Here is a 27,007-nt window from a genome sequence, read left to right as displayed (position 1 = left end):
ACACATATTTATTATCTTATAGTTCTGTTAAGCAGAAGTGTAACATAAATCTTCCTGGCTTAAGACAAGGTATTTGTAGGATGCATTCTCTTCTGGGGGCTCTGTGGGAGAATTTGTTTCTTTGCCTTTTCTAGCTCATAGAGGTTATCCACTTTCCTTGACTCATGGTCCCTTCCTCCATCTTCAAAGCTAGCAACAGCAGGCCTACTCCTCATGCTGCTATCTTGGTAGTTCTCTCTTCCAATTACCTCTCCCACAGAGACCCCTGTGATTACATTGGATTCACCAAGTTAATCCAAGATAATCTCCGTATTTTACGGTCAGCAGACTAGCAACCCCAATTCCTCTTTGCCATGTAACCAAACATTCAGAGGTTCCAAGAATTAGGACATGGACATCTTTGAGGAAGGAGTCATTATTCTGAATATCATAGTGCCCCTGGCAGCTTCCTTTTCTTCACTGGTTTGCAAGGATAAAGCAATGTTGGTTAAAGGGTAAAAACAGCACAGATTGGGGAAAATATGGGTAACCATTGTGGTTCCAAGTTCACACTTTTATAGATCTTGAGGTGTGGACAAGGCTGCCAATGAAACATCAACATTACTGAACACTGGATTGGCCCAGAATAGAGTGGCTGGGAAACATTAGTGCCAACTATCAGAAGCACAAAAAGGAAAAAGTAAAAAGGAAAAAGAAAGAGGGGGAAAGCGGAGTGAGAGTCAGGGTTCAATACCAGAGTCCAAAATCTGGCACTAGCTGCAAGATCTTACTTAGACAGTCACTTAACTTCCATGCTTTACTTTCCTCATCTAAAAAATAAAAAAGTTGATCTAAATTATCCTCTAAAGTCTCTTCCAAGTCAAAATACTACAATGTAATGAAATAGGGGAGAAAGGAAAAAAAGACCAGAAGGTTTACTTTCCTTAAATTCGAAACCAGGTGCTTAGCACTTCATCTTCCATTGGGAATGAAGAATAGAAAAGTAGACTTTTAAATTTTGAGGCCAAACAAATGATACCTTGAAAACAGTAAGTATGTGGAAAAGTCTGACTCTTGTAGCACTTTCCTCACTTTTCAATTTAATCCATTTAAGTAAAAACAGACAACAGATGACATATTTGGATGAGTCCGATAATCAAAATACATAAAATGATAATATGCCATTAAGAAAGGAAAGAAAATTTCAGGTTAACCATTCTTTAGTGTTGGGCAGGAAGAAATGAGAAAAGTGGAGGAACTAGTTTCTAGGAAGTAGAAAGTGTCATTCAGGAAGAATAATTTATGAGTTATGAAATGGTAACCAGTGGATTAATAAACACCTCAGAATACAACCCTAAAAATGAACAAAAAAATTAATCAAATGAATGGATATTCCACATGATCTCAGAATACTAATTTTAAAATGATAAAGTATTGAAATATATATGCAGTTAATCCTTATCACACAAGACTATTGTCCATAATATATGAATACTTATTTTTTTAAGATTTTATTTGTTTATTTGACAGACAGAGAGAGATAGTGAAAGAGGGAAAACAAGCAGGGAGTGGGAGAGGGAAAAGCAGGCTTCCCGCTGAGCAGGGAGCCCGATTCAGGGCTCGATCCCAATACCCCGGGATCATGACCTGAGCCAAAGGCAGACGCTTAATGACTGAGCCACCCAGGCGCCTGAATACTTATTGATTATAGCAATTTAATGTATTTAATATAACTAAATCCCTAGAGATAGCACCTAGACTTTTTTTTCCAGAAAGAATTGAGTGTAATTATTAACCAATCTATATAAATTTACCAGAGGAACACTGAAAAGTTAAAAAATTACAGTCGACCTAAAAACAAAGGGAAATCCCCTCTAAAGTAATAATCTTTATGTCTACTTTTTGGCCTCAATTAACACTTAAACATTAGTAAGGTAGCTTTGAGAATTCAGAAATAAGTTTATCTGAGTAATTTATACATTAAGAAGAGAGCTACAGTTTTTTATAAATGATTATGTGTTCTAAATAGTGAATATGTAAAAGAAAACTATAGAGAGCCAACACTTTAAGGACATTATAGCTAAATTTAGGAATAGAGTATTTATAGAGCAATCATCGAATAAAAGTTGTGGTTCTGGTGACACTGAATTAGACATTTAGAAACTGGAGCCCTAAATCCCCACAATCTTTAAAAGCCTAGATTTGCTCATCTGTAACACAAAAGATTCTAACATTTGAGAGGATGACAGGTAGTTATTTTTCATATTCATTGATGGCAAACACTAAGAAACAGGCGTATACTATCAAATGAAAGCCTTATGATGGATAAGGGAATAGATTTATGTTAAAAAGTATTGTTAAATATTGCAACATCATAAAAATCCTGCAAATTACTTGTTTGTTTAATAGTAAACTTTATTTTTAGAGAAGTTTTAGTTTCACAGAGAAATTGAGCAGAAAGTACAGAGAGATCCCATGTGTCCCTGCGTAGCCCCCTTCACATACAGCCTTCCCTGCTCAACATCCTGTACCAGAGTGGGCCATTTATTACAATCAGTAAATATCTACAGTGACAAATCATTATCATCCAAAGTCCACAGTTAAATTGTTTACTCTTGATGTTATACATTCTATGGGTTTTAACAAATGTATAACATGTATCCACCATTACAGTACCATACAGAATATTTTCACTACTACAAAAGTCCTCTGAGCTTTGCCTATTCATCCTTAGCTCCCGCTAACACCTGGCAACCACTGATCTCTGTATTCAAATGACTTTTTTTAAAGGCCAAATGCCTACCTAGGACAATGTAGCCTAGAGTTGGGAAGACTGGTTATAGGACCACTCAGTGTCCTAGGCCGTCTCCATTCACTGTTGTACAACATCCCAGAGCACTTGAGCTGTCACTATTATGCAAGTAGTACAGGATAAGGAAACTGACAGAGTAAGAAAATACTCCACCCATGAAACTTAGTAAGTTACTGATGTATTTCTTCATAACAATATTCTGATACTGTACTCATCTAAACATCAAAGAATTTTAGAGAATGTGGTACAATGTAAAATCAAGCAAGCAGTACTTTTTTTAAGATTTTAAAGTAATCTCTACACTCAACGTGGGACTCGAATTCACAACCCTGAGATCAAGAGCCACATGCTCTACTGACTGAGCCAGCCAAGTGTCTCAAGCAAGGAGTATTTTTGCCTTCACCATTTTTTCCAGTAGTCTTTAATATTTATGATGTTACTTTCAATTAACTTTATTCTTCAACAGATGCTAAAGGAATAATAAAAGAAATTGGTATTTCCTGCTCCTGACAGTAATAAAAAGTCATCATCATAATATCCTACCAGCTTTTTGTTTCCCAGCTTTCTGTTAAGAAATGAAAAATTAAGTTCATTGTGTTGCACATTCTACAGATCAAAAATCCAGTCTTTCTTTCTTCTTTTTTTTTTCAGCAGGGGTCAAAATACTGGAAATGAATAGTTGCAAATGCTAAAAGCAGACTCTGGCCATTTACATTTATTCAATATATTTTACTTCTAAAAAAAAACCATAATGACCATTCCTCAGGGGTCTTCCCTGACTCAAACCTGACTTACAGCTGTAACCCTAAACTCTAGACTCAGTACAATCCCTAAACCCTAAACTCTAGACTCAGTACAATCAGGTAGGTATGGAAGACCCAAACTGTCTGGGCCACCTGGGTGAGGTCCTATCACTTAGAACATGTTTCCACTTGCCAAAACAACTCATTTCCAGTCAGAGAGGAAAAGAGCTAATGAAGAAGCAGCACAAAAGACCACAGCATCTCCAACTACAATGCATTTCCAGGCAACCAGTTTTCAGATTTAAAAAAAAAAAAAAAAAAAAGAAAGGTTTTCTTGGATTCTGCAAGCCCTCTTCTATGTATTCTATGTACTTTAAGAAGAAAAGAGAAAAAATCATGGCCGGGACTATTTTGGTTTACCCTATAACCTAAGGCCAGTACACTTTGATATGAAATCTATTTTGCTACTCAAGACAGGCAGCATAAGAGCCTTTTTAATAAATAAATCTCCCCCAGTGAAGAGATAGTTAATATAACAGGGGCATAAGCATGGTTTCTAGATGCTAGTAATGTTCTGTTTCTTGGTGCTCATTCCACAACATATGCAGGTGCATACTTTTCAGTATTCATGTAATACTTCAATAAAAAGTTCAAACCAAAACAAAAATCAAACATTTACCAACAGAATAAAAGAGTCATGGGTATAAACAGGTAATTCACAGAAATTCAAAGGGCCAATAAACTTTTAAAGATGCCCCACCCCTCTTGAACTCCCAAACCCTTTCCCTATGCCCTCAAAAACACATCTGTCATCCTCAATTACTCATCCTTTTTTCAGAACATTCCTGCTTGGGACACAACCCTGGCTGTACATACAATCACCTGGGAGTTAAAAAATTTACTTAAGCTTGAGCTCCACCCCAGACTGTCTGAGTCAGTATCTCTGGGGGCTGGGACCAAGGAAATGGTATGTTCACAAGCCCTCCCTGATGATTTTAATGCACAGCCAGGGCTGAAAGCCGCTGCCAACTGAAACCTGGCTCTCCCTGCAACCCTTTCCAGTCCTGTCTTCATTCTCATACTCCTCTTCACATTAGGCCTGGAGACAGGGTAGGTGTTCTTATTTCTTTCTGCTACTTCCAAACTGCTGTCTCACCTGCCTCCCTAAAATTCTAGCTTTCAATCTCAGATTTTCAGACCAAATTATCATCACCATCCCTAATGCCTGCTGCAGTCATCGACATGACACCTCCAATATCATTCCTTAAATATTTTAGTTCCTGGCCATGACTCTCTCCAACCCTGTTCTTATCAAAATGCATGATGATCTAAGAAGTCAAAAAAAATACCTTGAGACAAATGAAAATAGAAAAATGACGCTAAAATTTATGGGATGCAGGGCGCCTGGGTGGCTCAGTCAGTTAAGCGTCCAACTCTTGGTTTCAGCTAGGTCATGATCTCAAGCCTCATGTCGGGCTCCCTGCTCAGCAGGGAGTCTGCTTGTCTCCCTCTCTGCCCCACCCTCTGCTCATGCCCTCCCTCCCTCTCCCTCTAAAATACCATAAATCTTTAAAAAAATAAAATAATATTTATGGGAAGCAGCAAAAGCAGTTCTAAGCAATAAATGCTGACCTTAAGAAAAAAGAAAAATCCCAAATAAACAAGCAAACATTACATCTCAAAGAACTAGAAAAAGAAAAACAAATGAAACCCAAAGTTAGTAGAAGGAAGGAAATGACAAAGATCCGAGCAGAAATAAATGAAATAGAGACGAAAAAGAAAATGGAAAAGACCAAGGAACTAAGAGCCGGTTCTTTGAAAAGACCAACAAAATTGACAAACCTTTAGCTAGACTCACCAAGAATAAAAACAAGAGGACTCACATAAAATCAGATGAAAGAGACATTACAACTGATTCCACAGATATAACAAAGAATCATAAGTGACTACTATGCACAATTATATGCCAACAAATCTGACAGCCTAGAAGAAATCGGTAAATTCCTAGAAACAAAATGCATGATGATTTAAATATCCACATAAATGATCCCTGACATCCTCCTCTCCTCTCAGGGTACACTCCTTCACTTGACCTCAGCTACTCGTCCTTAGTCATGCTCTAGAACTTCTCACTAATAACCTGAACCCCCGAACAATCTCAATTTCTAGCTTCCCACTACCCAGCCAGCCTCTACCTTTTCAACTCACCTCTTCAAATATCTTTACTCTAATATTTCTAAACCTCAGCTCTATAATCCATTGGTCCTATCACCTTTGCACTGTCCTTCACCCACCTTAGAGTCCATGGTCCATTATTGTAATCCCCCTCCTTTGAATACACCCTCAACTAATTCCCCTATCATGATCACCACGCAAATCCCAATCCTAGATAAATCCTATTCTCCACCTTATTGGCACAGGTGGCGTGGCCTTGCAATCACTAACCAGTTCTCTAGTCTCCTGAGTTATCAGGTCATACATTTTCCTATATTTTACTTCTGTATCTCCTTCCCCCTCCTTGGGCTCAGCAGATGATCTTGCTTCCCAATTCATTGAAAAAATAAAAGCAATCAAAATCTATCCGTTTATCTACAATTGTGCCAAAGTACTCTTGCCTTCCCTTTGCCATTATGGATGAATAATCTGTGTTCCTACTAAGACCAATCCCTCCATTGTATCCCTCCATCTCCTTTCATCTACTCAACCTCATTCCAGCAATTCACCCCTCTCTCTTACGCATCAATTTCCTTTATTATACTATTTTATTATACTATTCATATCAGCATCAAACACACTATACTAGCTCCTATCTTTGAAAAAACTCTTAATCCTGTATCATCTTCCAGCAATGGTCTCATTTTTCTACTCCCTTTAGGGAAGAAATTCCTCAAAAGAGGTATCTATTTTTGTTATCTTCCATTCCTGTCTTCCCATTCTTTCTTGAAAGCACTCCGTCTTAGCCTTTATCTCCTTACTACTGCACAGAGACCGCTTCTATGAAAGTCATTAATGCCTTCCATATTGTTAAAACCAAAGGTCAAGTCTCAGCACTCATCTTACTTGATCTGGGCATATTCAACATCGCCAACCAATTCTCCTTTGAAACAGTTTCTACACTAGGCTTCCAGGACACTACTCACTCTTGGTCCTCCTCCTTACTGAGCACTCTCTCTTGTCGGTAAACCTATTCTCCTGACCTGTAAACGCTGGACTGGCCCAGGGATCTTCTTGGACTTCTATCTCTGCACTCATTCCTTCATCCAATCTCATAGCTTTAAACCACTCCTCTATGCTGATATCCACACTCCTCACTCAGATTTCTCTGTATTCTAGACTCTTGAATCTACCTGCCTAGTCAACATCTTAACCTGAATGCTAAGGAAGCATCTAGAACTTGCTTGTTCAAAATCAAATTCCTGATTTCTCTCTCCTTCCTAAACCTGCTTCTCCCACAGAACCCTTTCAATGAATGGCAACTCTAGCCTTCCAGTTGTCCAGGCCCAAAACTGTATTTTTTCTCTCACATTCCATATCTAATACATGAGCATATCTTGTTCATTCTACTTTCAAAATATGTCTAGACTGTGAACATTCTTCACCACCTTCATCTACACCCTGGACTAAGTCACCATCATCTCTTGCCTGAATTATAACAACAGCCTCCTAATTAGTCTCCTTGCTTTCTCCTTTAGCCTCTCTTATACTGTCCTCTTAATACAGCAAGCACAGTGATCCTTTTAAAACCTAAATAAGATTACATCACTCCTCTGTTAAAAACCTTCACATTTCAGATAGTAATCACACTCAACGTAAAAGACAAAGTCTTTACAATAGCTAATGAGCCTCCCTATTAATTCTCTCACCTCATCTCCTTGCCACACGAAAGTCTTCTCATTTGTTTTTCCCTCTGTCTGCAATTTAAGTTTGATAGAACCAAGAATGATCAGAATATGGAACAAAAACTTTTATACACCAATGGTGGGAGTATAAATTAATGTGAGTACTTTACAGAACAATTTGGCAACATATAGTAAAGCTGAAGATGCATATACCCTTCAGTCCAGCAACTGCACATCTGCATAAAAATCCTAGACTCTAGGGCCTAGAGCAATTATCTCACACATACTACAAGAATACCCACTGCCACATTGTATGTAAAAGCAGAACAACCAGAAATCTAAGTATCTACCAGGAGGAAATGTATAAATTATAATAAATATAATGGAATACTATATAACAGCTAAAATAAATGACCAACCTACAAATATCAACATGCCTGTAGTTAAAAACCACAACGGTAACCTAATGAAAAGCAAGCTGCAGAATGATATATATTACAGTATGTTCCTATGAATATATATTATTGAAAACATGGAAAATGAGGCTATCTTATGTATGACTATATTCATACATAACAAAATATATCAGGACAGTGGTTACCTCTGATGAAGAAAGGAAGAAGACAGGGGCGCCTGGGTGGCTCAGTCGTTAAGCGTCTGGCTTCAGCTCAGGTCATGATCCCAGGGTCCTGGGATCGAGCCCCGCATCGGGCTCCCTGCTCAGTGGGGAGTCTGCTTCTCCCTCTCCCACTCCCCCTGCTTGTGTTCCCTCTCTCGCTGTGTCTCTCTCTGTCAAAATAAATAAAATCTTAAAAAAAAAAAAAAAGAAAGGAAGAAGACAGAAAAATAGATTCGGGGGAGGATTATACAGAATACTTCAACAGCATCAGTTTTGTTTTCTTAAAAAAGAAAAGCTTAGCAAGTATGGGAAAAAGATCAGGACTTGACAGAAATAGATGATAGGTACATGGGTATTTGTTAAGTTATTCTCTGAAGTCTTAAAATAGTCATAATTTTATTTTTTTTTTTTTAAAGATTTTATTTATTTATTTGAGAGAGAGAATGAGAGAGAGAGAGCATGAGAGGGGAGGGTCAGAGGGAGAAGCAGACTCCCTGCCGAGCAGGGAGCCTGATGCGGGACTCGATCCCGGGACTCCAGGATCATGACCTGAGCCGAAGGCAGTCGCTTAACCAACTGAGCCACCCAGGCGCCCTAAAATAGTCATAATTTTAATCAAGCGTATTACATTCTAAGAAAAATTATGTGATTAAAATCCCACACTTTCCAAACTTCATAAAAAACAATGGCCACCTTAGCTTCTTCTACCTGAAATGAATGGTAGTTGTCAAGGATTTTCTGAAAATTCTGGAATTCCACAAAAAGAGGCTTGTTTGCCATCACACTACTCTACCTCGGCTTCCTTTTTCTTAAAGCAGCACATTTCTACTTAAATATTAATCATCTGTAAATAGTACCACACAAATACACTGCCCTCAGTGAGGGCTGTGAAGTGGAAATGCAACCTGAAGCAAACACAGCAATAGGCACCAAGATTCAAATAAGCTTCTTAAATCACCAGTTGGTACAGGTGACTAATGTAAAGGTAGATAACTGCTTTTTCATTTAGAGTTGGGTTTCTGAATTATAACAGAACCAGTGATATCTCTTTTTCTAAGTCCTTTACCAAAACCAGCCTGTGTAAGTTGAATTCTAGAAAAATTTTCCTTATGATCACCTATTAATTAGATTAATACAGGATGAAAATCCTAGAACACTAAAGCATAATCTTTAGGAAAACTGACTTTCACAAGGTCAAAACAAAAGTTACGGAACTGCATACAATATGAAAAACAAATGTTTAGCCTGCAGATAAATCACAGGTTAGATTAATTTCGTGACTCAAAACAACCCACTTGCTCTTAAAAGCAAGATTGTCCAGTAAAGAAATGGGCAGAAGATACAAACAGACACTTCTCCAAAGAAGACATACAAATGGCCAACAGACACATGAAAAAATGCTCCACATCACTTGCCATCACTGCAATACAAATCAAAACCACAATGAGATACCACCTCACACCAGTTAGAATGGCTAAAATTAACAAGACAGGGAACAACAAATGTTGCCAAGGACATGGAGAAAGGGGAACCTTCTTACACTGTTGGTGGGAATGCAAGCTGGTACAGCCATCTGGAAAACAGCATGGAAGGTCCTAAAGAAGTTAAAAATAAAGGTACCCTATGACCCAGCAATTGCACTACTGGGTATTTATCCCAAAGATACAGATGTAGTGAAGAGAAGGGACACCTGCACCCCTGTGTTCACAGAAGCAATGTTCTCAATAGCCAAACTGTGGAAGCAACCGAGATGTCCTTCAACAGATGAATGGATGAAGAAGATACGGTTCATACATACAATGGAATATTACTCAGTCATCAGAAAGGATGAATACTTACCATTTACATCGACATGGATAGAACTGGAGAGTATTATGCTAAGTGAAATAAGTCAATCAGAGAAAGTCAATTATCATATGGTTTCACTCATATCTGGAATATAAGGAATAGTGCAGAGGACCACAGGGGTAGGGAGGGAAAACTGAATGGGAAGAAATCAGAGAGGGAGACAAACCATGAGAGACTCTGAACTCTGGGAAACAAACTGAGGGTTGTGGAAAGGGAGGTGGGTGGGGGATGGTGTAACTGGGTGATGGGCATTAAGGAGGGCACATGATGTGATGAGCAATGGGTACTATACACAACTAATGAATCATTGAACATTACATCAAAAAACTAATGAGGTACTATATGTTGGCTAACTGAATTTAAATTTAAAAAAAAAAAACAGATTGTTTTTAAAAATCTCAAACATGAAAACTGAGACACAATTCACAAATGCAGGGGCATAAACCCAGCTGACCGGTATAAGTGACAAACCTCTTAATGCTGTGGTTTCCTTACTTTAATACAATGGAAAAATACTGAATACTTGCCACCCACTAATATTTACACAGAAACTTTGAGACTCTCAGAATAAAACTCAATGCAAAACCTGTTCTATAACCACAGTGAAAGTCAAAAGGGTTGATGCAGGAGGTAATCATGAGCCAAAAATGACACCCAAACAGCAGGAGAATAATTCTATTATGCTAATTACCTACGAACCGTTTTAGTGGCTGCGAGGTGTGACTCATCGGTAGTGTGTCATACTTGCCCGTGATCTTGGGTACTTAGTTTCCAAGGACATTAATCGAAGCTTCAATGTGCTTTAAAGGCCCATTACCCATTTTACTGATTAAATAAACCTTACAATTAGATACGGCTAGGAGGGCACACCAAGCACAGACTTCCATCACACATACGATCCACCTGCAAAAGGGCTGATGTATCCATTCTAAGAAAGCATCTGCATACCTGAAAGCCACAGGCCTCACCACCACTTTATATTAACATAAACAGCTTTGCAATTGTCAACCAGAAAGTTTCAAATTCCCCAGGGCTTTATTTTGGCACTGCAGAGACATCTAGGGCTTGGGAAAACTCAGAACGGGGTGGATTAGGAAAGCTACAATTATACCTTGACTGCCTTCGTCAAATTATAGGAGTGGGAGGTGAAGACATTAATGGAGACACTAGCAGTAAGAGAACACACCCTTAAAGGTAAATCCTGCATTCTGATAAACTGGGATCAGTGCGGAAAAAGGGATATACCCACCACCTGGTGAATTTAACAGGAAGCACAACAATGAGGAGTGCCTAGTTCATATGTCTCTAAGAAGAGAAATTCATGCTTTCGGCTGTAACCAAAGTAGTTATTATGATTTAATTAAAAGTTCTTATTCACTTTATTAATTACAGAGTTAATTATACCTGTTTAAAGTGAGCCATGGGATTTTGGAGTCAACCTGTTATTTGTAAAAAAAAAAAAAAAAAAAAAAAAAAAAAAAGTGAAGACTTTTTTCTAAGTACTAATCAGCACGGGTGTGTTTTGTATTTGCTCTAGTACAGTGTCCAATCTTGAAAGACTGCCTAGACTCCCGCTTGACTCTCTTTCCCACACAGCCAGTACCCTGTCACGCAGACACAAAAAGGGAACAGCAAATAATCCTGTGCGGAAATGTTTTACTTGACTGAATAGGTCCGCTATAGAAGCTTATTTGATATCTTACAAATAATACCACATATATTTAGAATGTTATTAACATCCCAACATGTAATTAGCATATCACAGACACTATCATTTCAGAATGAGTGCCGCCTTAGAAGTTATAGCCAGAGGCATTTGAGAAATATGTTGAAAGAAAAATTAGGCAGGAGGAGGGGAATTCTTGGGGCAAGATTAGAGTCAGCCTAACTTTTCAAATATACAACTTCCCAGGCTTGGGACTATTTTGGGTACATTTCAGTCCTTTTGATTCCTCACCTGGTAGATCTATGTTAAGTATATAAGTATGTATGTGTCTGTGTGTGTGTGTGTGTGTGTGTATATATATAACATAGTTTTGTAAGCATGTAAAGGAATAGGGAAGACTTAATTTCTACCTCTTTAGTGTCCCTCATGAAACAAAAATCAAGACTGTGCCAGCAAATCCAGGATGCTCTGTGATTTTGATGGATTTTATCCAAAATAGGCTCTAAATATTTAGTATCATTTGGTGGCAAATTTATCTTTAAACTGGAAAATAAAGTATGGATCGCAAAAAAGTAATGTAAAACTTCAAATCAGTAATAATATTCCAACATCACTACAAATTAAAGTTTTTGGTAATTGTTGAATTTGGTTCATAAATACACAGGTATCTGTTACCTTATGCTCTCCAATTTTGTGTATGTATGAAATTTCCCATAATAAAGAATGAAAAAAGCAAGCCTCTGGAAGTAACCAGATTTGTCTCACAGAAAAATTCTTTAGACCCATATTTTATCTATTTTTGGCCTCAATTTCTGGTAATATCACAGAAAAAAACTGGCAAAGAAGCACTGAACAGCTTTCTAAAAATGTAGGAACATCCCTATACATACATATATGTGTATATATATACATGTGTGTGGGTGTATATATATATATATATATACATATATATACATATATATATCTCTTAAACTTTAAATTTATACTTTAATACTCAAGCTCACATTGACTTGCTGCATTTTATCACAATGGTTCAATTTTAAAAAATGGGACGGAAATATTCTTTACATTTACAAGTGTAGTGAGTTAAGAAAACTGAAGCCATAGCAATGCTGGCCTCTACACCCAGACCACAGACCTCCCTACTAGATGCTCTGTAAAGAAGTTAGGTATTCTCAGGCCATCAGAGGCTTAAAGGGGTCCCTTGCCTCACAAGAAATTATAATATGGACTAACATATCATTTTATCAACAGCAGTAATGAGTTAATGCTGACATACCCTGTCTATCTTACCTGTTTTCATTCCTACAAAAGAAAGCGACAAACAAAACCAAAAAGTTTATGTAGACTTAAATCAATTACATTACTTTGAAGAATCCTTTTCATTAAAAAAAAAAACTCCTTTACAACTGAATTATTTTTAAAGAATAAAGTATAAAAAGCTCTTTTAGTAACTAACCAATAAAAGTCAAGAAGAATTCATCTTTTACAGGAAAGAATATCTCTTTTTATGTAAGTGCCTAGAGTATTTCAATTCAAAAGCTAAAAAGGTATGCACTGATATTAGAATCTTCAGTGATTTTCCTTTCTGGTTTATGCCTTGAATCTGTTTAAATTCTGGTTTGGGCTTTTTATTTACTCTATGAGCCTTCTTAATTATTCAGAGGTTTATGCATAGACTAGAAAAGAATGTCACTTACGGGGCGCCTGGGTGGCTCAGTCGTTAAGCATCTGCCTTCGGCTCAGGTCATGATCCTGGGGTTCTGGGATTGAGCCCCGCATCGGGCTCCCTGCTCAGCAGGGACTCTGCTTCTCCCTCTCCCACTCCACCTGTTCCTGTTCCCTCTCTCACTGTCTCTCTCTGTCAAATAAATAAATAAAATCTTTAAAAAAAAAAATGTCACTTAAATTTAGTGGAGAAAATACAGAGAAATTTTACTTATTTTAAAAAGTGTGTGTGGAGGTAGGGCTCAATAAGGATGACTTCAATCCCCTTTTAATCATAACTAGGAACGCTGGTTGAATCAAGTGTGATGTAAATGATAACCACAGGGGCGCCTGGGTGGCTCAGTCGTTAGGCGTTCGCTTTCGGCTCAGGTCATGATCCCAGAATTCTGGGATGGAGCCCCGCATCGGGCTCCCTGCTCCGCAGGAAGCCTGCTTCTCCCTCTCCCACTCCCCCTGCTTGTGTTCCCTCTCTCACTGTGTCTCTGTCAAATAAATAAATAAAATCTTAAAAAACAAATAAATGATAACCATAAAAATCAACAGTGTTCTTGTAAATACTCAACAATTAGAAAATATAAATTTCAAAACAATATCCCATTTGCAGTTAGAAAAATATATATATTAAAATGTTTTAAATTTAACAGAGAATACATGTAACTTTTATAAAACCACAAACCTCCTGGGTTAAAATGAGGCTTAAAACAACAGAAAAAAGTACCAAAAAAAAAAAAATGATAGCTTTAACTATTTACAATTAAGACTTTTCTTTGATGAAAATTGAAAAAAAAAAAAAAACAATAAATGTGGCACAAAAGTGTTTCATTACACTTCTATCATCCTTAAAAAAATTATACTGTTTGTGTGTCACACGAAAAGTTGGAGCATTTGAATTTTCAAGGGCAAAGTCACTTCGTGCATGTGTGCTGGTTAACACGGTTCCTATCTAATCTTCAAAGAGTTTAAATTTTTAAGTATAATATCAAGCCCAAAAGTAATCATTAATTAAAGGACATAGGCAAGTATTCACAAATTAGATTGAGAGGTCAGAAGGAAAATCTCATACTGAGTATTTGCTGGGTTTTATAAAGCTGGGTGGTTCTTCCCTTATTTTTCTATTGAAATTTAACACTCAAGGAAAAGAACACAAAACGTAAATAAATACTCAGCTTAGTAAGTTATAACCAAGCAAGCATCTATGTAACCACCAAGAAGGACCAGAACTAGAGCACTGCCAGGACCCCATCAGACACTTCTTGTTTCTACCTAATCATTAACCCCTTCCTCCTCTCCAAGGGCAACGACTCTGACTTCTAAACACTGGAATCATACAGTATGCATTCTTTTGCACATGGGTTCTTATGCTAAACATTATGTGTTTTAAATATACACATTGTGTCCCATTTTGTTCATTTTTACTACAGTACAATATCCCAAGGTAGAAACATATAATGACTTACTACCTATTATGATATTGATGCACATACCCCCCATATGGAGCTAGACCAAATTATGCTGCCATAAACATTCACATACATACCACTTGGTTCACACATATATGGCATTTCTGTGGGGAGATGAATCGCAGGGTCACAGAGTATGCATACATTCAGCATTTACACTGCCGGTTTACCAGAGTGGTACACTAACATATATTCTACTAACAGTGTATGAGAATTTCATGCTCCATATTCCCACAAATTATTATTAGTCTGGTAGGTGTGTAGTAGTTGTATGCCATCATGGTTTTAATTTGTATTCCTCTAATGACTTGTGGTCTCAAGTAACTTTTCTTATTTTTACTTTGGACATCCTTTTGGTGAAGTACCTGTTCAAGTCTCTTACTCATTTTTCTATGAGGCTGTCTTTTTGTCACCAATCTGTATACAGTCTTACTTATATCCAATTCATGAGCTCCTTGTCAGAGAGCTACAAATATCTTCTACTCTGTAGGAGTAGCTTGCCTTTTACTCTCTTAAGGTGATTTTCAATAAACAGAAATTCTTCATTTTAATAAAATCCAATTTATTATTTTTTCCTTTTAGGGTTAAAATCCTTTTTGTGTCCTATTTAAGAAAACTTTTTATATTCTAAGGTCACATAAATATTTTTCTATATTGTCTCCTAAAATATTTATTGTTTTGCCTTTCACAAGTAGGTCCACAATTCACTGGGAATTTATTTTAGGTGTGGTGTGGTATAAAACTTGATTCACTTTGTTCCATATAAATATGCACAATGCTTTAGCACCATTTACTGAAATACCATGTTTCCACTGTTCACCACATGTCACCTTTCCCATAAATCAAGTGTCTATAAACATGTGCTTGTTTTTATATTCCTAATTTTGTTTGGTTGATCTACTGAACCAAGAACACTGTCTTTATTACTCTAGCTTCATTAAAATATTGATATCTAATCAAATGAGCTATTCTACGTTGTTCTTGAAGAATGTCTTGACTCTTCTTACTCTTTTGCATTTTCATATAAATTTCATATAAATTCAATGACTGTGACAATGCTGTGTGTAAGTCTTACTAACCTACTTAAAATATATGGTACAGCAAACCTAGAGGAATTACACAACTTGTGTGAGGCTATAAAACTGCAAAGTCTAGATATGAACCCTGCAGTGTCTTTGTGCAAAGTATACACTTTACTATATCCTGCATGCCTATAAACTCACACATGCAGAAATGTTAAGCCTAAAAATAAAAATATACACAAATAAAAATAATAATAAATTATTTTAATACCTATTTAACTTATTATGGGTAATGTTAAGATAATTAATTCTGTCAATGATGGCAAATTTATTATGAAACTGGTACTAACAGTACCAATTTTGCCAGCAGAAGTGAAAATTACTACAATCCTTTTAAAATTCTAGAAAACCAGTAATGTTTACTACTATTTAGGTGCAAAAGAACTCAGTGTCCTGAAGGATTTAGTTACTACCTGCTAATATCCAATTGCTATAAAACATGGGTTATGACTAACTCCCATTCGAAGGCCTATTAAGATGAAATAGATCTTTGGTAGGTAAAGGAGAGAAAAGATTCATGGATGATTCTTAGGTATCTGGCTTGAGCAAAGCACGCTCATAGAACTAATATACTATTAACTAATATTTCTTTAGCAACTAGGCAGTGTGGTAAGTGCTTGACATAAATGATCTCATTTCATCTCTCCAACTCTAACAGATATTAGTGCTGCCTCAAATTACAAAAGGGAAAGAAAGTACTAGATATCAGATCGTAACTAAAACCTTCACTTGCTAAGCCTTTTCTATTATTGCAAACTGCTAATATTCATGTGATATTTATTTCACAACTGAGCTGAAAGACCAGATTTTCCACTTGGGAGTATATAAGTGATACTAAATCAACAGGCAGGCAGCTGTCAGGGTTTCCCTGTAAATGAATGCAGGAAGTCACCCGGGAGACTTCTGACATTACTGCACCCAGCAAAGTCACCTTTGAAAACAATACTAGATTTGTTAGGCTTGCTTTTTTCTTTCTGGGTTTTGGTTTTTTGGTGGTTTTTTTTTTTTTTTCCTTTGGTTTTTGGCTTTTGTTTTTGGGAGTTTTTTGTTTTGTTTTGTTTTTTTGCCTTTTTTCCCCCTTGAATTTTGGCACCTTTAAGCTTAAAGGGAAAAAAACAAAAGATGTTTAGATCTTTAACACATGAAGAAGACGATGTAATATCTCACTCTATGCTTTTTACAATTCAATTTCAGTGACAGCAGAAACCCTGGGATTAAGTTTTTAACATAAACAGACATAAATTAAAACTAAGTATTATAGGGTCATGGAAAGATAAGGGGTCACTATGATCCACGGTTGTGTAACTGGGCAGAAGAGAACAATTTTCTTATATACATAGGAACTACATTCATGGAAGACATAGATCAACATCATTCTGTACTCTTCAGGCCACATCAGTAATACAAGGCAAAACAGACTCAACCAGACTAATGATTTTTACCCACGAGTACAATTTTACTGCAAATTCCTAGAAATTATAAATTAAATGGGTTGAAGGCAGGACCTAAGACTCTATTTTTTTAAGTTTTGAAAGAGAGTCCAAGATGGCCGAGGAGTAGGAGCCAATTTCATCTGGTCCCAGGAATTCAGCTAGATAGCTATCAAACCATTCTGAACACCTGTGAACTTAACAGGAGAGCAAAGAAAAGAATACCCGCAACTCTGAACAGAAAAGTGACCACTTTCTGCAAGGCAGGATGTGTGGAGAAATGAATCTGAGGCAAAATATGAGAAGACAGACCACGAGGGGATGGAGCCTCCGTCAGCTGGGTACCAGCAAGTGATAGAGCAGAGGAGCACAAAATCGAAACTTTTGCTCCAGTGAAGGACGTTGCTCTGGAAGCTAAGCGGGGTGTGGAACCCTCGCTGGGACACTGTGGTCTCAAAATCCTTGGGGTCTCAAAATCCTTGGGGTCATGCTGAGTGCGGCAGAGCTCCCAGGTATCGGAGCAGGGAAGCCGGCTGCAAAGAGTGAGCCCAGGAGTGGGCTCTCAGCTCGGGGTTGCCATAAACCGTGATCCGCTGTTCAGTGGGCCACTACTCTTTGAGCAGGGACCCAACAAGCGGCAGATCCGGGGAGACCGCCCTTCCTCCCCTGGGAGGAGCAGCATGGGAGCGCACCGCAGGGATCTGCTGGGTTTGGAGACTCCAAAGGGTATTGTGTGCCAGAGATAGAAACGCTCAATCACTGGCAGGGTGAGCACGGAGTGCAGCCTGAGATGGGGAGACAGGAGTGATTGACTGCTTTTCTCTGAGGGCTCACTGAGGAGTGGGGTCCCGAGCTCTCAGCTCCTCCAGGACCAGAGAGTAGGAGGCCACCATTTTCATTCTCTTCCTCTAAAGTTTTCAGGGAACAAAAGCTACAAAGAGCAAACAGGAGATTACTTAGCCTGGCCCCCTGGCAAGGGCAGTGCAATTCTGCCTCCCACAAAAACATTTAAAAATCAATACAACAGGCCCCTCCCCCAGAAGATCAGCAAGAAGAGCCAGCCAAGACCAAGTTTACGGACCAATGAGAACTGCAAAACTCCAGCACTAGGGGAACACAGCACATAGAATTCATGGCTTTTTTCCCATGATTTTTTAGTCTTTCACCTTTAATTTTTTTAATTTTATTTTTTTTCTTCTTGATCAATGAGAACGGCACAACTCCAGTGCTAGGGGAATACAGCACATAGAATCCATGGCTTTTTTCCCCATGATTCTTTAGTGTTTCAATTTTGATTTTTTTTAATTTTCTTTTCGTTTTCCTTTCCTTTTCTTAAAATTTTCTTCTTTCCTTTTTCAACCAACTTCTTATCCTATCAATTCCTTTTTTGAAATCTTTTTAAATTTTCATTATTACAATCATATTCTCTCCCTTCATTGTACTTAACCTTATTTGTGTGTGTGTGTGTGTATACAAATATATATATATTTCTTTCTTTAAATTTTGGGATGCAGTTTCTTCTAACAGACCAAAATACACCCAAATCTTGTTTATGGCTCTGTTCTATTCACCCGCCTGATCATATTTCCCCCCCCAACCCCCCCAATTTTGGGTCTCTTCTGATTTGTTTAGTGTATATTTCTCTGGGGTCATGTTGCCCTTTTAGTATTTTGTTCTCTCATTCATCTATTCTTCTCTGGACAGAATGACAAGACAGACTCACCTGAAAAAAAAGAACATGTGGCAGTACTGACTGCCAGGGACCTAATCAATACAGACTTTGGTAAGATGATGGAAATAGAGATCAGAATAACGATTACAAAGACACTAGCTGGGCTCGAAAAAAGCATAGACGACATCCCTTTCTGAAGAAATAAAGGAACTAAAATGTAAACAAGTCAAAATCAAAAAGGCTATTAATGAGATGTAATCAAACATGGAGGATCTAACTGCTAGGATAAATGAGGCAGAAGAAAGAATTAGTGATATAGAAGACCAAATGATGGAGAATAAAGAAGCCGAGAAAAAGAGATAAACAACTACTGGATCACGAGGGGAGTGATACCATAAAGCGAAACAATATTAAAATAATTGGGATCCCAAAAGAAGAAAGAGAGAGAGGGTCAGAAGGTATTTGGAGCAAATTATAGCAGAGAACTTCCCTAGTTTGGGGAAGGAAACAGCCATCAAAATCTAGGAGGTACTTAGAAACCCCCTCAAAATCAATAAATAGGTCAACACCCTGACATCGAATAGTAAAACTTACAAATCTCAGAGACAGAGAAAATCCTGAAAGCAACTCGGGACAAGAGGTCTGTAACCTACAACAGTAGAAACATTAGATTGGCAGCAGACCTACCCACAGAGACCTCGCAGGCCACAAAGGACTGGCATGATATATTCAGGGTACTAAATGAGAAAAATATGCAGCCAAGAATACTTTATCCGGCTAGGCTGTCACTGAAAATAGAAGGAGTGATAAAAAGCTTCCAGGACAAACAGAAACTAAAAGAATTTATAATCACTAAACCAGCCATACTAGAAATATTGAAAGGGGTCCTCTAAGCAAAGAGAGAGCCCAAAATTAACAAAGACCAGAAAGAAACAGACAATATACATTAACAGTCACCTTACAGGCAATACAATAGCACTAAATTCCTATCTCTCAATAGTTACCCTGAATGTAAATGGGCTAAAAGCCCCAATCAAAAGACACAGGATATCAGATTGGATAAAAAAAAGCAAGACCCATCAATATGCTGTCTGCAAGAGACTCATTTTAGACCCAAAGACACATCCAGATTGAAAGTGAGGGGGTGGAAAACCACTTATCATGCTAATGGGCACCAAAAGAAAGCTGGGGTGGTAATCCTTAAACCACACAAATTAGATTTTAAACTAAAGACAGTCTAGAGATGAGGAAGAACGCTATATTATAATTAAAGGATCTATCCAACAAGATTTAAGAATTCTAAAAATTTATGCCCTTAACACGGGAGCAGCTAATTATATAAACCAATTAATAACAAAATCAAAGAAACACATCAACAATAATACAATTATAGGAGGGGACCTTAACACCCCCCTCACGGAAATGGACAGATCATCTATGCAGAAGATCAACTTTGAATTGAATCAAAAAGATCAGCTTTGAATGACACACTGGACCAGATGGACTTCACAGATATATTCAGAACATTCCATCCCAAAGCAACAGAATTCTTCTCTGGTGCACATGGAACATTCTCCAGAATAGATCGTATCTTGGGTCACAAGTCAGGTCTCAAATAGTACCAAAAGACTGGGATCATTCCCTGCATATTTCCAGACCACAATGCTTTGAAACTGGAACTCAATTACAAGAGGAAAGTTGGAAAGAACTCAAATACATGGAGGCTAAAGAGCATCCTACTAAAGAATGAATGGGTCAACCAGGAAGTTAAAGAAGAATTTTAAAAATTCATGTAAACAATGAAAATAAAAACACAACTGTTCAAAATTTTTGGGATGCAGTAAAGGCAGTCCTAAGAGGGAAATATATAGCACTACAAGCCTTTCTCAAGATACAAGAAATGTCTCAAATACACAACCAAACTCTACGTCTAAAGGAGCTGGAGAAAGAACATCAAAGAAAGCCTAAAGCCAACAGGAGAAGATAAATATTAAAGATTAGAGCAAAAATCAATGGAATAGAAATCAAAAGAACAGTAAAATAGATCAACTAAATGAGAAGCTGGTTCTTTGAAAGACTTAGTAAGATTGATATACCCCTGGCCAGACTTCTCAAAAAGAAAAGAGAAAGAACCCAAATAAATAAAATCATGAGTGAAAGAGGAAAGATCACAACCAACACTAAAGAAATACAATTATAAGAACATATTATGAGCAAGTATATGCCAACAATTTAGACAATCTGGAAGAAATGAATGCATTCCTAGATACATATAAACTACCAAAACTGAACAAGGAAGATACAGAAACCTGAACAGACCCATAACCAGCAAGGAAATCTCCCACAAACAAGACCCCAGGGCCAGCTGGCTTCCCAGGGGAATTCTACCCATCATTTAAGGAAGAATTAATACCTACTCTTCTGAAGCTGTTTCAAAAAACAGAAATGAAAGGAAAACTTCCAAACTCTCTTTATGAGGCCAGCATTACCTTGATCCCAAAACCAGAAAAAGACCACACCAAAAAGGAGAATTACAGACAAATGTTCCAAATAAACACGGATGCAAAAATTCTCACCAAAATACTAGCCAATAGGATCCAACAGTACATTAAAAGGATTATTCACCACGACCAAGTGGGATTTATCCCTGGGCTGCAAGGTTGGTTCAACATCCACAAATCAATCAACGTGATACAATACATTAACAAAAGAAAGAACAAGAATCATACGAGATTGAGAGGTCAACAGATGCAGAAAAAGCATTTGACAAAGTACAGCATCCTTTCTTGATCAAAACTCTTCAGAGTATAGGGATAGAGGATACATACCTCAATATCATAAAAGTCATCTACAAAAAGCCCACAGGAAATATCATTCCCAATGGGGAAAAACTGACAGCTTTTCCCTTAAGGTCAGGAACACGACAGGGATGCCCACTCTCACCACTGTTGTTCAACATAGTACTAGAAGTCCTAGCCTCAGCAATCAGACAACAGAAAGAAATAAAAGGCATTCAAATTGGCAAAAAAGAAATCAAACTCTCACTCTTTGCAGATGATATGATACTTTATGTGCAAAACCCAAAAGACTCCACCCCCAAACTGCTAGAACTCATACAGGAAATCTGTAAAGTGGCAGGATATAAAATCAATGCACAGAAATCACCGACAACGAGACAGAAGACATAGAAATTAAGGAATTGATCCCATTTACAATTGCACCAAGATCGTAAGACACCTAGGAATAAATCTAACCAAATATGCAAAGGATCTGTACAGAAGACTATAGAATACTCATGACAGAAATTGAGGAAGACATAAAGAAATGGAAAAACATTCCATGCTCATGGGTTGGAAGAACAAATATTGTTAAAATGTCTATGCTACCTAGAGCAATCTACACATTCAATGCAATCCCCATCAAAATACCATCAACTTTTTCACAGAGCTGGAATAAACAATCCTAAAATTTGTATGGGACCAGAGAAGACCCGAATAGCCAAAGGAATGTTGAAAAAGAAAACCAAAGCTGGTAGCATCACAATTCCAGACTTCAAGCTCTACTACAAAGCTGTCATCATCAAGACAGTATGGTACAGGCACAAAAACAGACACATAGATCAATGGAACAGAATAGCGAACCCAGAAATGGACCCTCAACTCTATGGTCAACTAATCTTCAACAAAGCAGGAACGGATATCCATTGGAAAAAAAGACAGTCTCTTCCACAAATGCTGTTGGGAAAATTGGACAGCCACATGCAGAAGAATGAAACTGAACCATTTCCTTACACCATACACAAAAATAGACTCAAAATGTATGAAAGACCTAAAGCTGAGACAGGAATCCATCAAAATCCTTGAGAAGAACACAGGCAGCAACCTCTCCAACCTTGGCCATAGCACTTTCTTCCTAGACACTCTCCAAAGGCAAAGGAAACAAAGGCAAAAATGAACTATTGGGACTTCAAGATTAAAAGCTTTTGCACAGCAAAGGAAACAGTCAACAAAACCAAAAAACAACCAATAGAATGGGAGAAGATATTTGCAAATGACATATCAGATAAAGGGCTAGTATCCGAAATCTATAAAGAACTTCTCAAACTCAACACCCAAAAAACAAATAATCTAATCAAGAAATGGGCAGAAAATGAACAGACATTTCTGCAAAGAAGACATCCAAATGGCCAACAGACATGAAAAAGTGCTCCACATCACTCTGCATAAGGGAAATATAAATCAAAACCACAATGAGATACCACCTCACACCAGTCGGAATGGCTAAAATTAACAAGTCAGGAAATGACAGATGTTGGTGAGGATGTGGAAAAAGGGGAACCCTCCTACACTATTGGTGGGAATGCAAGCTGTTGTAGCCACTCTGGAAAACAGTATGGAGGTTCCTCAAAAAGTTGAAAATAGAGCTACCCTATGACTCAGCAATTGCACTACTGGGTATTTACCCCAAAGATACAAATGTAGTGATCCGAAGGGGCACCTGCACCCTAATGTTTACAGCAGCAATGTCCACAATAGCCAAACTACGCAAAGAACCCAGATGTCCATCGACAGATCAATGGATAAAGAAGATGTGGTGTGTATGTATATACATACACAATGGAATATTATGCAGCCATCAAAGAAAATGAAATCTTACCATTTGCAGTGACATGGATAGAACTAGAGGGTGTTATGCTAAGTGAAATAAGTCACTCAGAGGAAGACAATTATCATATGATCTCTCTGATATATGGAATTTAAGAAACAAGGCAGAGGATCACATGGGAAGAGAGGAAAAAATGAAACAAGACGAAACCAGAGAGAGAGACAAATCATAAGAGACTCTTAATCTCAGGAAACAAACTGAGGGTTGCTGGAGGGGAGGAGGGTGGGAGGATAGGGGTGCTGGGTGATGTACACTGGGGAGGGTATGTGTTGCGGTGAGCACTGTCTATTGCGCAAGACTGATGAATCACAGACCTGTACCCCTGGAACAAATAATACATTATATGTTAATAATAAAACTAATAATAAAATCTTATAAATAAAAAATAATAAAATAAAATAAACAAAAGTTCCTACAAATAGCTAAAAACCAATTAACAAAATGGCAATAAGTATAAACCTACCAATAATTACTTTAAATATAAATGGACTAAATTTTCCATTAGGAGACACAGATTCGTTAACTAGATTAAAAAAAAAAAAGACCCAACTATATGCTACCTATAAGAAACTTATTTCAGATATAAGGGCACACACAGACTGAAAGAGAAGAGATGGAAAAAAAATATTCCATGCAAATGGAAACCAAAAGAAATCTAGGGTAACTATACTTACATCAGACAAACTAGATGTTAAGATAAAGCCCATAATACCAGACAAGGTCATTACATAATGATAAATCGGTTAACCTAATAGAAGAAGTGATATTTGTTAAATGTATGTGCATGCAACATAAGAGAACCCAAATATAGAAAGAAAATATTAACAGACCTAAAAGAGAAATAGACAATATAGCAGTAGTAGAGAACTTTAACACCCCACTTTCATGAATAGCTAGATCACCAGAAGAGAAAATCATTAAGGAAACATTTTCCTTAAACAACACATAGATTAGATGGACTTACCACACAGATACAGATTACCCCATCCAAAACAACAGAAAATACGTTCTTCTCAAATGTAGATAAATCATTCTCCAGGAGAGATCAGATGTTAGGCCACAACCAGGTCTTTGTAAATTTAAGAAGACTGAAATCATACCAAGCATCTTTTCCAGCCACAACGGTAAGAAACTACAAATCAGTAACAAAAAACCTGCAAAATTCACATATATGTAGAAATTAAATAAGATGCTACTTAACAACCAATGTGTCAAAAAATCAAAAATGAATTCAAAAAAATATATGGACACAAAAATGAAAATGGAAATACAACTTACCAAAATCAATGGGATGCAGCAAAAACAGTTCTAAAAGAGAAATTCATAGCAATAAATGCCTACATCAAGAAATAAGAAAAATCTCAACCTAAAAATTCACTTCAAAGCACTAGAAAAAGAACAAATGAAGCCCAAAGTCAGCAGGAAAGAAATTATAAAAATCAGAACAAAAGTGAGTGAATTAGAGGTTAAAAAGGTAACAGAAATAATAAATAAAATGAAAAGCTTGTTTTATAAGATATATAAGATTTATGAACATTAAACTAGACTCAAGGAAAAAAGAGAGAGGAATCAAATAAATTTTTTTTTTTTTTAAGATTTTATTTATTTATTTGACAGAGAGAGACACAGTGAGAGAGGGAACGCAAGCAGGGGGAGCGGGAGAGGGAGAAGCAGGCTTCCCGTGGAGCAGGGAGCCCGATGTGGGGCTCGATCCCAGGACCCTGGGACCATGACCTGAGCCGAAGGCAGATGCTTAACGACTGAGCCACCCAGGCGCCCCAGGAATCAAATAAAATTAAAAAATGAAAGAGGAGATGATCACAACTAATACCACAGAAATACAAAAGGTCATAAGAGAATACTACAAACAATTACACACCAACAAATTGGACAACCAAGAAGAAAAAGATAAATTCCAAGAAACATACAACCCACCAAGACTGAAACATGAAGAAATAGAAAACTAAACAGATCAATTACTAGTAAGGAGATTAATCAGTCAACTAAAACTTCCCAACAAACAGAAGCCTAGGACCTGACGGCTTCACTGGTGAATTTTACAAAACGTTTAAGAAAAAATAATACCATTCCTTCTTAAAGTTTTCTAAAATATAGAAGAGGAGGGCACACTTCCAAACTCATTTTATGAGGCCAGAATCGCCCTGCCTCAAAAAGCAGACAAGGATACCACAAGAATGGAAAATTAGAGGCCCAAATCCTTGATGAAAATGGATGCATATATACGCAACAATATATTTAAAAACTGAATTCAACAATACATTAAACATATCAGACACCATGATCAAGTGGGATTTAGTTCAGGGATGCAAAGATGGTTCAACATCCACAAATCAAACAATGTGATACACAACATCAACAAAATGAAAGGTAAAAATGACATGATTATAACAATAGATGTAGAAAAAGCATTTAACAAAAGTCAGCACCCATTCACAATAAAAACTCTCAACAAGGTAGGAATAGAGGAAATGTACCTCAACATAAAAAAGGCCATATATGGCAAGCCGACAGCTAACATTATACTCAGTGCAACACTGAAAGTTTTCCTCCTAACATCAGGAACAAGATGAGGATATCCACCCTAGCCACTTTTATTCAACACAGTATTGGAATCACTAGCCAGAGCAATTAGGCAGTAGAAAAAAGTAAAAGGCATCCAAATGAGAAAGGAAGAACTAAAACTGTCAGTATGTGGCATACTACTTGGCATGATACTATATAAAGAAAACCCTAAAGACGCCACTAAAAAAAATCGTTAGAGCAAATAAAGAAATTCAGTAAAGCTGCAGTATATAAAATCAATACACAAAAATATGTTGCATATCTATATGCTAATATCAAACTACGAGAAAAAGAAAATAAGAAAATCCCATTTATAATTCCATAAATAAGAATAAAATAATTAGGAGCACATTTAACCATGGAGGAGATAAGCCTGTACACAGAAAACGGTAAGATATTGATGAAAGAAAATGATGACACAAATGGAAAGTTATTTCATGGTCCAGGTTGGAATAGTATTGCTAAAATGTCCATACTCCCAAAGTAATCTGATTCAATGTAATCCCTATCAAAATGCCAATCGTATTTTCACAGAAAGAAAACAATTTAAAATTTGTATGGAAACATAAAAGACTGAATAGCCAAAGCAATCTTGAAAAAACAAACGAACAACGTGGAGGTGTCACAATTCCAGGCTTCAAGTTATATTACACAATTATAGTAATCAAAACAGTATGGCACTGGCACAAAAACAGACACATAGATCAATAGAACAGAATAGGAAATCCATAAATAAGCCCACAATTACACATTCAATTAATTTTTGACAAAGGAGGGAAGAATACACAATGGGAAAAAGGCAAATCGTGTTGGGAAAACTGGACAGCTACATGCAAAAGAATGAAACTGGACCACTTCCTTACACCATACACAAAAATAAA

General features: G+C 37.2%; 1 protein-coding gene across 12 annotated transcripts in view; it reads right to left on the bottom strand.

The window, feature by feature from the left end:
- The window catches only part of COA1 (cytochrome c oxidase assembly factor 1), a 107,120-nt gene that overhangs the window by 55,864 nt on the left and 24,249 nt on the right, over positions 1-27,007 (bottom strand). For 3 of the 12 annotated variants that reach the window (XM_078059959.1, XM_078059952.1, XM_078059956.1), the window contains exon 2: positions 13,207-13,367. The exons of 8 other annotated variants lie outside the window; for them this stretch is intronic. The gene's annotated coding sequence lies outside the window, so the exon portion shown is untranslated. Of the gene's footprint in view, positions 1-7,974; positions 8,100-13,206; positions 13,368-27,007 lie in introns of those variants that run through there. One more of the 12 variants, XM_078059953.1, reaches the window with a different exon arrangement.

This window comes from Halichoerus grypus, chromosome 12 (assembly GCF_964656455.1).
Source record: "Halichoerus grypus chromosome 12, mHalGry1.hap1.1, whole genome shotgun sequence".
NCBI lineage: Eukaryota > Metazoa > Chordata > Mammalia > Carnivora > Phocidae > Halichoerus > Halichoerus grypus.
Note: the sequence above shows the minus strand (reverse complement) of the source record. Positions and strands in the feature narration are given on the sequence as shown.